The sequence below is a fragment of the Pipra filicauda genome, unplaced genomic scaffold (assembly GCF_003945595.2).
Source record: "Pipra filicauda isolate LSUMZ 115617 unplaced genomic scaffold, ASM394559v2 scaffold511_size394598_pilon, whole genome shotgun sequence".
In the NCBI taxonomy this organism is placed as follows: Eukaryota; Metazoa; Chordata; class Aves; order Passeriformes; family Pipridae; genus Pipra; species Pipra filicauda.
In genome coordinates, this window is record NW_024104656.1 from 100,720 (window position 1) to 112,921 (window position 12,202).

Below are 12,202 nucleotides of genomic sequence, written 5' to 3' on the forward strand. Positions count from 1 at the left end.
AAGTTCCTGGGGTCTTCACTGGGCAGCAGGAGGCAGTGAGGAAGTGAAAGACCTCAGTGCTGGCTTGTATGTTTTTGCTACAGAAGATGCAGTTTCTTAGACTTGCACCAGTTGCTTTTAGAAAAATGCAGACCAGCAGACAGATAAAGCCAGCCTATTTCCCCCCCCTTTATTTTTAAAGTACCATCCACTCCCCTTGAAAAGCCCTTCTTTAGTGCACTGTGCCTGCCTAGATATATTCTGCAGACAAACCAGCAGTTCTCCGTGAGAAAATAAAACAGCACCGTGTTACTGCCACCCCAAAGGTGTGGCTTCACAGATTCATAGTAAAGAGAGGGTGTAGGATTAAGGAGAATGAAGAGGAGGAGATGCAGAACACAACAGTCTGAAAAGATTTGGCTGAGGTGGCCTTGTGCTAGCTCCCACAAGTTCATCTGCTGTGCCACTCATACCCACATGAGCCCTCCTTTTCAGTCAGATGTGATCAGGGACAAGGTAGGACAGGCATCTTCTTACTCCTGGCAGTTTTCTGGGTGCCCTCATGCTGTGTCCAGATGTCTACTTGTCATGAAACAAGAAGCAGAGGCATTTGGTCTGCGAGCCTGACTTCAAGTCCACATGGTACACTGCAGCTGAAGGATACCCCTTTTCTATTGGGGTCTGGCGCAGTGCTCCTGCTCATTCTGAGCTGTCTCCACTTCCTTGCCAAGAAGGGAAGGGCCTGGAAGTGCACACCAAACTTTGAAGTTGAACTGAGTTCACATCAAGTAATGGTTAGCCTTTCTCTTCTCACTCACATCTCCTTTGCTATCCATTTTTTTGAGCTTTTGCATTTATGTCCCTAATTATTTTAGCAAGTGAATTGTGCCACTTAATTCAGCACTCTTCGTGGTGCACACTCTTCAGTAATACAGTGGCATTATAAATTATTCCATTTTTCGAGCTTTGAGTCTAAATCAGATAACATGATATCTTTGAAGACATTTTTATTGCTGTTCTTAAAACATATGAATAAGGTAGTTTTCACACACTAGAAATCAACCCCACTTATTTGTTTTGCTTTGCTTTAATTTGATAGTGAGTATACATATAATTATATTTCTCTCTTTTGTCTGTCATTTTTCCTGGAACCCAAATAGAACATGCTTCTACACAAAGAAGGTAATGAAAAGAATGTCACCTCTTGAAAGAGATTTTACCTGTTTCCTGCTTGAGAGATAATTGAATGCAGAAATCTTGACTGACAAGGTTGTGGATCTGGTCCATTACCTTTAATTACTTTGCTTTCCTCAACACTTTCACTTTAGGGTTTTGTTCGTTCTTTCTTCTCTAAGTATTTTTTTTTTGGTTGATTGTTTGGTTGGGGTTTTTTTTGTTTGGTTTTTTTTTTTTGTTGGATTGGCTTGGTTTGGTTTGGTTTGGCTTAGTTTGGTTTGGTTTGGTTTGTAAGGGGTTTTTTAATGGTGAATAAATCCTATCAGGCTTGGCAGTTTCATAGAACGTTTTGGCTTTGTAGAATTTGGCATGGATGTGAGTGACTGTGAACGTTTGTTTGTTTGTTTGTTTGTTTGTTTCTTACAACAAATACTGCATGGCAGAGCTAGTAATATTTTGTGGTTCCATCCTGATCAACAAAACAACTGAATTTCTGAATGGACTGTCCTTCAGCTTGAAACTGTGTTTTCTAATTGGTTAGGAGTGGACATGAAATAAATGAAAAGTTACATTAGATTGTTATTCCCATCAGACTTACCTCTGGTGTCTGAACATCGATTTTATGGCAAAGAGTAAACCTCAGTGCCATCAGCTGATTAATATTTCATTCCCAATTTGCATGCATGGATAGTATCTATCTAAATGTCAGAACAGAGGAGCGAGGTGAGTGATGTAAGTACCTCTTCCTTAACTATGGGTTTGATAGCAAAGAGAAAGAGATGGAGAAAGAAAGCATGTAAAGATTCTCCCCAGGGGAAGAGATCAAAAAAGTCATTTTCAGCTCCATGATGTATATGTTTCTTTTAATCAGTCATGATGATAATCAAATCTACATAGCAGCAAAAATGAAGGTTTGTCTACTTCTGCTTATTCAGCATTTACCAAAGTTAGCTTATCTCAAAGGACTGAGTTTTGATTTGTGATAGGCTTTCTGATGCTGTTGTTTCCTTGTGCTGTTGTTTTCTGAGGCAGAGAAAGCATGCATACAGTAAGGCAACCACAGGAACTGATTGCCCAGAAAAATGTTGTGGGGTTAGCAGGAATGAGAAAGGAAGATGAGACCTTAAGAGTCTGACATTTCCAGCCACTAATTAGTGAAGGAAGTAATTGTATAGTTGAAACGTAGTTTAGTATAATCCATAAGTCTGTTTCCTGGAAATTAGGAACGCATAGAGGGCCACCAGTTTTTCTTTAAAAGTTTGACTTTAAAAGAATGAACCATGGAGCAATTTCTACAGTAACTATCTGCTCTTGAAAAAAAATAATAAAGAAGAGGCTCCATGGATACAGTTTCTTCACTCCCAGTGTGGAGGACAGTTCACAGGACATTTCCACAGTGCAATGGGTTCCTCTTGCTGTGCAAGGTTTCCTATGCTGCATGTCAGCTCAGTTTCTCAGTGATGTTGCTTAAACTCAGCAAAGGAATGTGAAGGCCCAGTAACCAGGCATCCTACCTCTGTGCCAGTACCTTCAGACTGCCTGAGAACTGGACACCATAGGTTAGCAGAAACCAACTTCCAAATGGAAGCTTATACATGAATGTAACCAGTTATTACCTTGTAGCGCTTGATTTTAGGTAGTGTTTTAAGTGATTGAGGTTTGAGTCCTGTAAGAACTTGAATATGGTGGGAATCACACAATCAGATCATGAGGTCAAGTTCACTGTGGTTTTTAAAATGCCTGAGCAGTGGGTGTCCTTTCAGAGTATTTGTAGGTAAGAACTACAGAGAAAAGAGAGGCTTATACAGTGTTTAAGCTAATGAGAGGTCTGTCTAAAAGCTGAATATTGAGCTTGTGGGTAACAGGGTATTAAGACAGCTTGAGAAGTCATTTACCTGTGTCCTACAACAGAAAACTGGAAAATTGTTCTTTGTTTGTCCTCAAATGCTATACAGGATTCTCCCATCTTTCAAAACACTAACCCAGTCTATCTGCTGCTGGAAATGCTATGTGTGTTGTCTGGGACCAGTCGAAGGCTACGATTTAGGTGATGTTGCCCCTGCTCTACCATTTCCTGAGCAGGCTGGACTCAAATGCAGTAGGGGATGGTGGCACTGGGGTTCCCACTGCAGCAGAGAGGCCATAGAGGGGCACACACAACTGTGGGAGGAGAGTAATACTCCCAAAATGTCAGCTACTGCCTCCATACCACCCCTCAAGAGATGACTGACATGGTAGATCCAGCTTTTTGGATACCTGGTTATCCCAGATGCAGCCCTTTGTCCCCTTCTCTCTGATTTAACAGGAAAAGTCTGTTTTCAGTCTGGCATCATCTCCTCTTCATCCTTTTGACAGCAAAACTGCAGTTGCTTACATTTCTGAGGAGCTTTCAGCCAACTCTGTCTGATATATGTGTGGTTTACATATTTACAGTATCTTGTTACATTCCTTATGAGTAGTGATATCTTCAGGTGTAATGTATCCAGAATCAATAAATATCTTCAAAATCTTTATGCACATAGTAGCTAAAAGATTGGGAGTGTTTGAATAAGTCTCAAGTTAAGTAAGCATATAAAGGTGACAAGCAATCATTTTAAACTATGGGTGTGAAGGTCAGATCTCAAAGATGGTTTAGTTACTCATTCATCTGAAACACCTGCACCTTTACTCTCTGACTTTGATTTATTAAAATAGAAAAGAGAAATTTTTTGAAAACATAAGGCATATTTAATTTTCTTATTCTTTAGACTACTAAAAATTAACCCTTTTATGTTTGCTTAAAAATCTTGGGGGTGTTTTTAATCACTCAATATTTTTTAATCAGCAAAATTATTAAAATTATTCTCACTTTATTTGATTTGTTTCTACTTACTCTGAAACAAACTTCAGCTTTTGATAAATGGTGTTTCAGCGTCCATTCAGACAGTGTGAAATTTTAAGCTAAGCTTAAGGAAATATATAAAACGTGATTGTGACAATATTTCAACCTGATATTTTATTTTAGGGGCAAAAAAGTTGCTTCCAGAACATTTCAAAACTGTGTGGGAAGAGAATGTGGAGGAGAAACCCAAATAACAACTTTCTGCATGTCTGTGAAGGTAGCTGATATCCTTGATAACCAAACAAGGTAGGGAGATGCCTAGCTTACCTTGGTCTGTTCTCCTTTTACCTGCTTCAACTGTATTTTACTTCTCACTTCAGCCAGCATGTGATGTCATTACTTTTCAATCCAAATATACTCTAATCTACAGAACTGATATTCTTTCCACTACAGAATTAGCCAACTCATGTACAGAAAAGGTCTCCAACACTACTCCTTCCAGACTCTTCAAATACCGTATATTTTGTGACATTTTCCCTGTGAATCCCCATCCCTCTGCATCCACCCAGACTGCAAGGAATGAGATAAGTTTTTTGGTTGCAGTGAGTACTACTCTCTTTTACCCACAAGCAATCCTGGAACATATTGGTGTTTGCTCCCAGTCCAGCTACAACTCAGGATGTGGAACACTCACTGACTCTCTTCACGGTTCTTCTCTTCTTTGTCTGTGAGCATCTAATGAAAGAAAGCAGTGAGTTCTACTTTGTCCAAAGAGTCTCACATGGTGTTGCACAAAAGTTAGCACCTGATCATTCCCAAACAATGGGATAGGGGAAACATAGTGAAAATGAGAAGCCGAGTTCAGTAGAAATGCACACTACTGAAGTCTCAAACATATGCTTTCATCTCAGCTTCATACACCTTCGTCTCAACCCTCTCCCTCCAGTTTGACATCCATACCACTTGCATACAACCTCACCTACCTCCAGTGCATGTTGCAAGAAAAGAAGCTATTCCATTTTGATAAAGACGCAGCCCACAGTATGATTCATTAATTTTTCATTGTAGCAAGTACTTGAAGCCACATCAGCTTTATGGCCACCATAAAGTGGCCCACCTAACACAGAACGAGAGCACCTTGCAGTACCTGCCTAATACCAAAGTGATAATTGCACCATTGCACTGTTTTATGAGGCAGTAATCCAGCTCCTGAGCAGAAAAACTACAAGGCTGAAAGCTGAGTAGTTTATCTTGATGAGGAAACTGTATTATTACCAAGTAATATAGCATGATGGTACTATTGCCACTTTTCTGTACTTTGGGTAGGGATTTTTTGCTTGTTTTATGGTGTGGTTTGTGGGATTTTTTGAAGTCTTTGAATGTGCCTTTGTCCAATTGACAAAACTGAACTTAAACCTCTATGGATTTGGGTTTAATCTCATTGTGTGTTTAAAATAGCTCCCAAGGAAAAGATATTTGTGGTCAATACAAGCAATGGAAATGTATTCGAATTTGGTGTGTAGGTAGGCAGTGTTAAAGAATATGGCTTGCAAAGCACTGCACTGCTGGACTCAACTCCTTTGGCTTTGTTTTTGGCTTGCCTAACAACGGGTTTATACCACCTTCTGATCTTAATATTAAAAAGTGAGACAGTACCAGTTAAGGTTTAGCATGGGATCACCAGAGCAGCTGCTCACCGCTCTCTGCATGGTGTGCTGAGTACCCAGGGCTGGTACAGATCAGGGTTATCTGTGTATCAACAGATGGAGGCAATACTGACTGTGTGTATTTGGGGATAGGAATCTGTACTTTTTGCCACAGCTGAGGCCTGGGCAAAGCCCCCACAGGCTGCCTAGCTACCTGGCATATCACAGGGGTAAATTTCAGCTCCCCAGGTGTTTCTCACTCCTTCCACAGAAGTGCACGTGTTTATGAGGATGTTTGTGTGCATATTCCTCTCAAAGGCAATAACCTTGTGTGTTCTTTGTGTACTAAGTGGTGTCTTGGCCATCTTTCTTAAGCTGCTGGTTTTGTTATATGAAACTTCCATGCTGAATTGTACAAAATCAATAAATAACAACAGGAGGATATTTCATCTGCCTTTCCTGCAAACTTCTATTCCTCTTGACATATGCAGGGAATGTTGAAAGGTGAAATTATTTCAAAATCAAATGAGAAACAGTGCCCTTTGATTAAGTTTTGCTTATATAGAAGATTCCAAAGAGAAAACAAAAATATCTCTCTCTCTCTTCCTCGTAACTTCTTTCCTCAGGCTTAATAGAAAAAGATAAAATGAGAAACATTACAATGGCATTTGCCAATTTGTGGGCAGAATATATTGCAGGTGAGCAGACATTCACCTTCAAAGATAAAACTAAGTCAGAGAGAAAGAGTCCACATTGCCCTTAGAAGTAATGATCGTTCACATCACACTGGATGTTTGCTATGCCAGTCGTTTGTCAGTCAAGCAGCAGATGTCTTTTTGCTGCACTCTGGTCCCACATTGCAAATAGAATAATACCATAATAGATGAGGCTGTCCAGGTCATAAGAGTTATTAAACGTCTTTCCTTTGTACCTAAACCTTTCTTGTTTCCACACAAGATAAATGATATGGTCCCTGTAATATTTATTAAAAAAAAAGAAGTTGCTATTGTATGTTACTGAAGGAAAATCAGAAACTACAAGAGGATCACCTTAGAGTCACTCTGTGACATGGTTTGCAAGGGGATACAAGAGACCAAAATGTTAGATCATCCTCTTATTCCTGTGTCACCTACAGAAATGCATTAGTCCCCCATGTACCCTGCTGTCAAGAGAGCTGAGAAGGGCTGGAGATGGGTCTCTGTCTGTTTTATGGTCAGCTCTGACAGCAGTGCACGCATATGCTGTCCCTTGTTCTGGCATTGTTACAAGACCTGCAGTCAAATTGAAGTCTATATTTTTCCATGTACCTAAACTCTAAGAAGGGTCTGTTATATCAGGATGCCCAACTTGACATAAGTTAGAAGGGCTGTCTCTCAGATGGTGCTGAACACATCTTTCCCTTTGCCCTCTTTCCTTTGCCTCCCCTTGAACAGAGCCCTTTCAAGGCTCTGAAGGAAGGGACCTCCAATTGCTAATCCATTTTTAAAGACTGTGATTGGTCTATAGGTATTTCTGAAACACCTTATCTCTAGTCTCCAGCTGGAAATGTAATGCAGCACATAATTGCACGAGTGTCTCAGTAATGGTGTAAATTCAAACTAAATCATGGGATATTTCACACTGTGAACGTAACTCCTGATGCCTGTTTTACAGGCTACACAATTTAGCAGCATACTTTTCAAAGATGTAGCACTACAGTAGACATTAAGTACAAGAAAAATAAACGTATGGACTTTACATGAGTACAAGATTTTTTTCCTTCCAGAGATGAGACCAAGGCAAACTAAAACGATCTATTTAATTCAGTTTAATTCTTCCTGGCAATAATTTCAAAAAAAAATTGGAAGCAAGGCAACCAAAGAAGCCCTTGGCCAGCTAAGTTAGATTTGATCTTTAGAATAAATATTTACTTTCTTGGACTCAAGTAAGTCTTGAGTCTTCTGAGTCTTCTCTCATACTGGTCTGCCATGGTGTATATCTTCATTCTTTCTGTGTATCACACTGAAAAGCACTGTTTTCACATGTCCGCTAGCATCTTCTGTTTTAAATCTGCCCTTCAGTGCTGATGTAGTACTCTGCAGTGTGTGCATCATGAATATCATGTTGCCTGTATTCTAGCCCTGTTGGGAAGCAATGAGCCAAAACCAGACCATGACCAGCCAGCTCCTGGAATCTAACCACATGGTCAGCTTTGCTCTACTGGCCTCTCACAACTGTAGATCACAATACATTCCTGTAGCTAAAGAAGTAACAATAGCAAGAAAAAAACCCCAATGTTTATCCTCCATTATCTTTTACTTTGCCTTTTTTCTAGTTTTCCATACATAAAGGAGGGAGGATAACAGAATGAATCTCCAGCGCACCATCTTACCCTATAAAACTGTTTTGGCTCAGAGGCAGAATTGTTCTTATTCAGCCCAAAGAGATTTGGGCAATGACAGGTTTATGTTTCAGAGCACTGGAATGTTCAGGCATCAGCAGACTGGCTATTTGTTCAGGTTTATTTTTTCATATGACATAATCTCCTTCCAAATAATGCCTGCCATCATCTTCGATTGTGCTGTTCCTACACTTGCTGTTCGTAGTAGCACTTTCAGCACTTACATTTCAATGCTAAGGAAAGCTAAAGCTAGGGAGTTCATCACAGAAGCTCCCTTCAGGCTCTTGGCAAGATATAGTGAGGTGCCAGTTGTTCCGAGTCATTTTCAGTGAACAAGAATATACTGGAGCATTCCACCAAGTAAAGTATATTCAACAGTATTCCCTTGTGGTACCTACTCCATATTTTGTACAACTGATAAAATGAGTTCAGCTGATCATGCAATCACTCATGAATTTTCTTCCTAGCATCTTCTAAAACAACATTTATTAAAAATGCAAGAAACTTTTGAAGTTTGCCTGCTCCATGTGGTACTAGGTCAATTGAGCCCTGTCTCAAGCTGACCACTGGAATATATACCATGGTTTTCACTGTTGCCAGTGCTCAGGTCTCTACCCCAGGTATGTTGCCACTGTCACTCAAATCAAATAAACTGTTTCAACATGACTGCACATGCCTCAATAGCAACTATAGGTATTTATTCAAAGGAAAGAGGGAGTCTGGTACTTACATAGTATAATATTAGACACTCAGCTCAAGTAATGGAGATCATTTAGTCACCTAGTTGAAGCTAATTCACTAGGCCCCTTGTGTAGCCAATGGGGAGAAGTTCCACTTGTATGGTGGTTCTAGGAAGGAAATCTCAAAGCCATCAGGCTGGACCTGCAACAGATACAAGGCATTCTGCCATGCCGAGTCAGTATGAGTACCTTATAGAGGTAATGGGCTTCAGAAGGGGAAAGTGTCTCCTTTTTCAGAGTCAGGAACATCACTGAAGGCCAGCTGGGCACTCTAAGCAGTCCTCCGGCACATCAGATATGCAGGTGATTATTGACCTACAGAATCTTTACACACTAGGTAGAAGCATGAGTTCTTCCACTGTTCTCTTGTTTGTCCATACTGTTCCTGCCCTAAATTAGCCAGTTTGCTTACCAGAAGTTTTTTTTAGTCAAGATATCTTTTTTCTGTTCTACACAAAGATGTTGCAGGTCTGTAAATACATTGCTCAGAGGACTGGCCTGGTTTTGTGAGTTCTGTTTTGTTTGTTTTCCCCTGAAATTGCTGAATTTGTTTTCTTCTGGTAGCATTTTTTATTTTATCATGCTCTGATGGATGCTGAGATTGCATCTTTGTACATATTAGTTAGTGAAGATGTTTTAGAGGGGTCATCTAGCTTGCCTGCTTTCTGCCAGTGTCAGGTTTGACTGGAGCTGCATTAAAGGCTTTCCATTTCAGTGGCCCACGGCCATGCATGAAGTCTGAATCATGGGTGGGTGGTGATTTAAGCTAGGTGAAAGAGGAAAATAATACCTGCAGCTTTTGTCCTGCTGCCTCTCCATTAATGAGCGCAAAATTCATTCTCTGGGTTCTGTAAACCTCATTTAGGTGTGTCAGCAAGAGCCAGAACTATATTAAAAGCCTGAAACTCGAAAAAATAATTAAGAAGGTGCAATACCAATTACTTTTCATCTTCAAACTTCATCTTACAGTTTATTCCCACAAATACTTAAAGGTCATCAACATTTTTTCTTTTTTTTTTTTTTAAATGAACAAGTTATTTAGATTTCTTCTTCGTGTTCTCAGCTCTCTGTGGTGTAGCACAGAAAAAGAGCCCAATAAAGTACAAGCTGAAGAGCTCATCTCTTGTACTAAATGGAAGTCAGACAATGATAGTCCATTTTTCTTTTTAATCACAGGCAGTATTCATAGCACTTCCTCTATTTTCTGTTTTCTTTCTTATTATCATGGATTATGCAATGGAAGTATAATAATTTTTAATCAAGTATAATTATACAATTTATTCTCATGCTTTATTTCTCCCACTTGATAAAAACGTAAGTATCTATTTCATTCTGCTTCCTTTGTTGGAGCATTATAAATCCATCAAATAACAACACGTGGCTTCCAAAGCTAGTGTGCCTGCACAAACACAGGTACTCACATTAGAAATCTCTCCTGACTTTGGAATCCTGACTTTGGAATCCTCTTGTGGGATCCTCCTGCCATGAGGTTTAATGTAAGGCATGTCTTGAACCACAGTGACTTGGTGTGTTCTTGTGTGTCTGCATGCCCTTGGAGTGACACCACATCACAAATTCTGAAGCATCTCTCGTACTGATAATAGGTCTATCTTGTACCCATCATATTCATCTCAGGGGTCTTGTACTTCAAAGAAGATGCTAGGCTAATTCTCATAAATATTCCTCAGTTTATTAATGCTGAAAGGTGTCCCTCTCATCTTTTGCAATTTAAAGTACTGTTATGAAGAAAAAGAGTTATAGTCCTGGTTTTAAAAAAAGTCACATTAAAAAAAATGGTTTTTATGTTACTTTGAAAACTTTAAATGATTTAGATAATTATGACAAATAATTTGAATTCATTTCTGATTTTTCATGTTTACTTATTTTTCTTTGCATTATGCTGGACAATCAAGGTTGATGAATTTATTGCATGTTATTCTCTACCATTTCTATCTCCAGGTTTCATATCCTGTCAGGGTCTGAATTTTAAGTGCTACAGGCACGGGAGAAGCATATTTGTTTATTCACTTTATTCATCACTGAAATAATAATAAAAAAGTCTGCAGTGAGATATTTATATTTCATCAGGTGTTCTGTTTAAGTTACAAAACCACACTGAATACTTGGAAGTGGGGGCAGAGCTTCGTCCCCACTCTTTAATTAAGCTGTCCTGCCTGGGCATTCCTCAAACAAGGCTGAAGGATTTACAGTGCAGGTCGAGTCTCAAATACAATCCTCACTCCCTTTTACATCCTTTCTTGAATGCTGGTGTGCAGTGCATCACACTGCTTCCCTCTTTTTGTAAACTGTTGCCTTTTGATAACCTTTCCTTTTCTTCTTCAGCTTTCTTAGAAGCAAGCCACAGGCCAAAAAAATGGGGGAGGATGAAAATGGAAACAGAATTGGCACTCACAGTTTCATCCAGCAGATTTCTTTCTGTTCATTGCAGAAATCTTTATAACCTTGTCCAAAATGTCGACATATTTTTAAACAAATGTTGACAGGGGTGGGCAAACTTCAGCAAGAGTGTTTACTCTAGAGCTCATTTCCTTCATCACTAAGACATCTATGGCTATGATATGTGCTAAGAAGGCATTTTCTGGGTTTCAATAAGATGGTCTGATAACTCCGTCATCATTCTCCTAGTCAAATCTGAGGAAAATGTGGGTTTACTCCTAAAGTTGGTTTCTAATAATCCAATAGAGACTAGCTGTGGGCAAGGTCATTTAACAACCGAATGGCTATGATTGCTTTATGAGAGAGCAAAGTTGTAATAGACAGGGTGGAGTGAGTCGCAGATATCAAAAGCATAAAGTAAAATAAGAGCTTTTAGACAGCTGTAGCACTGAGAGAGAAAAAAAACATATATCTTGAACTGTTGTAGCCCAGATCTACTGGACGTGCTACTCGTGGACAGAAGGTCAGCAGCACACTGTGCCAGGTTATTTTCATGAAGAATGGAGAAGTCTAATGAATATAGGGAAAGAGGAGACTTTGTCAATGACAGAGATGCTCTTCCTTCATAGTGGGGGTTTCACAATGTGGGGATGGCATAAACCAGAGGTAAAACCTTGACTCTGTTCAAGATCTGAATGATGTGGGATTTTTGTCTTTGACTACAATGTAGCCAGGATTTCATGCCAGAAAACTAGTGCATTTAATGCTGTAAAATATATCAGTTGCAGGGCCAAAGAATGGGGTTATCCAATGCAGAATTTGTCATATAGGAATGCTGTAGCAACTGTCACAGTGCCTGAAGATGAGAAAGTACTACTAACAACGACAGAAATTGAATCTGTGTCCCTTTCATGACAAATGTCACCTGAGTTAGCTATACGTGTATTTTTGACTGAAAATCTGAAACTGGAAATGGATAATGGAGTTGTTTATTCTTTGGCACTTAGTGAAAAGTGCAGAGGTAACTGCTGTACTTTAAATCAACTGTCGATATTTTTTATAT